Raw genomic sequence first — 2,939 nt, forward strand, 5'->3', positions numbered from 1 at the left:
AACAATGAAAATACAGAATATGGGTTAAAATGGAGAATTAATGCACAAAAGATGAGTTAATTGCCAACAAAAAGATATAGAAATATGCACTTTTTAGCACTCATCAAATACCCCCAAACCTGAATTTTACTGTCCTCAAGTAAAACAAAATAAGAAATCCTATACCATTGTCGCTGGTCTCTCGAATGCATTAGCGTATGCACTAAGCCTTTTAAACCACTAAGTGTCCCTAGTGGACGAGTTGAAGTCTCGTGAAGGTTTGCTTAGAACGTACCTACAAAGTTCTAGGTCAAATATAAGCTCAGATTCCATCAAATGTGACATGTGCAAGTCAGTTAAGCTCACAGCAAAATGGAGATGTCAATCTAGCTATCAAAGGCACAATCCTAGCAATGATAAAAAAAAGACATGTGATAAGAGTGTTGTATCTACACATGTGTAAAGAAAGATCTGAAGTTATGACTACTAATCACCAAGAGATAGTTTCTCAGGCTAAGAACCAAGGTCGAAATCTAGCTAGCTGTCCGGACTTTACGAGAATTGTGAATGAGTTGGAGGTATTTCACAATTACTCGCGTTGTACATCAATGGCATACACCCTCCTGTTTATTACAATGAAACAACAAAATGACTATTTACATGACTCTTATTTACATTGACTATTCTCTTTTTATTTTGGAACAAGAGATGATGGAATTGATAAATACTTGATTTTTTTTGTATTTTTCTGATATTTTTTTTTTTTTTTTTTTTTTTTTTAACATTCAAGGAAACACTTTTGATACATATACAAAAGGAAACAAAAGATTACATGACACTTTGCAAGAGGTAGCCCTTTTTTATGCACCCAGTTAAATTCGATGGTTGTCTTTCTTAATGTAACCTCCACCTTCTATCCCAACCAACCAAAGAACAAGCTAGTCAAGTTTCGTTCAGTATTCTAAAGTGATTGGAAATCGTAACTTCCTATCAAACACCTTGAAGATCGAGGCCATACATGTATTGGTAGATCGTGCGCGTGCAAATTTCTTATCACTATGTGAATTGTGCTAGAATCAGGGTGCCTAAATATCTAGACTAAGACTCCTAATAAAAATACATATTTGCACAAGAGTCAACATTTCAAGGTAAATGAGCTCCATTTTTATGATTTTTTTCAATTTTTTAATTTTTTTTGAAAATTTTCAATTTTTTTAAAAAGATGGAGTTTGATTTCAATTTTTTCAAAAAGATGGAGTTTGATTTCAATTATAGCATATTATCGTGGTATCTACTCTATACCCCCAAACCTAAACTAAACATTGTCCTCAATGTTTCAAAATATGAACAAAATTATAATACAACATATGAAGAGGATCAAGTTGAGTAGAGTAAAAGGAGAGAGAATACCCGATTTCGGCGAAAGCAGAATTAAAACTCCGTTATTCAAGGCAAAAATCCAACATATTTCAGCCGAGATCATATTGGATTAGCAAAATATATACAAATGGAAAAAAAAAGTTTTTAAAATTTATCTACTTGATTATATACAAAAAATTCACCATACACCAACAATCTAAAGAGTTGAGGATCAACCCAAAAGACAAAGTGTAGAGGTTTCAACAGCTTCACACAAAAATAACAGGAAATAAACGCAAGTGAAACTGTGAAAAAAAATGAGCTACCCCCAAACCTGGATTTTTCAACGGATAAAATTTTGGAAACAAAATCTCGCAGTTTTGGGGGTCTAGCTCAAAGTGAACTGTGCTAGGGACGGGCAAACATGCAATTTCCAACTGTGGTTCCTCAAAGATATTATACTTAGAAGCAAAATAGTCCAAAAGGACTTGGGAAGCATACAGTTTCAATCCTAGATTAGGAATTTTCAGAAAAATCGGTTTGACAATATGGGTACAAACCAAATCTAGGTTGGGTGGAAGGCCATCAGATTGTGACTTAGGTAGAAGAATAGGCATATCATTATCAATCAAATCAAAATCTCCTAACTCATCTACACATGTCACATCATGCTCACAATCATCAATCAAATTGGCAAGATCACAATCAGAATCATCAACATCATCAACAGATTGATTCTCATGTATCGGCACATCAGGGGAAACATCACATGGAATACTAGAAGAAATATCATGCATTAAGGTCGGGGCAGAGAAGCCTAATGTATTTGAACCCAAAGGTTCCATAACATTTTCAGTATAGACATGTTCTTCTAACATAACATCATAATCATCATGATAGGGATTTTGCAATCTAGGATAATTTTCAATCCTAAGGTCGGAGCTATTACAAGAATAAAACTCTAATTCATGGGGGTGACTCATATCATGTGGTGTTGTTCCTGTTTCCCTAACGGATTCCCATTGATGGGTTTTCTCTGCAATCTCGGCTAAAAAATTCCATGCATCATCCACAGATTTATCAATAAACTCACCATTACACATAGACTCAACCATGGTTCGAGATTTAAAGTCTAGTCCCTCATAGAGGATGACGACAAGTCTCCACTTCTCAAATCCATGGTGCGGACATTCGCTCAACAAATCATTAAAACGTTCGAAATAGTGAAAAACAGTTTCCTCATCCAATTGGACAAAACAATTGATACTTTGACGAATAGCGATGGTCCTATGATGTGGAAAGAATTTTTTGAAAAATAGATCTGTGAGTTGGTCCAAAGTGTTGATTGATTGTGGTCTCAAACCGTAAAACCATGTTTTGGCCCTTTCCTTTAAAGAAAATGTAAACAAACGCAATTTCAGAGAGTCTTCGGACATATGATCAGGTTGCATAGTCCGACAAATTTGTTCAAACTCTCTTACATGAGTATAGGGGTTCTCAGAATCGAACCCTCGAAATATAGGAAGTATTTGTATCATGCTTGCATTTATTTTAAAAGGGTTATTGGTTTGAGGTAATACAATACATGATAATGGAATTTT

This window comes from Papaver somniferum, chromosome 9, assembly GCF_003573695.1.
Source record: "Papaver somniferum cultivar HN1 chromosome 9, ASM357369v1, whole genome shotgun sequence".
Lineage (NCBI taxonomy): Eukaryota > Viridiplantae > Streptophyta > Magnoliopsida > Ranunculales > Papaveraceae > Papaver > Papaver somniferum.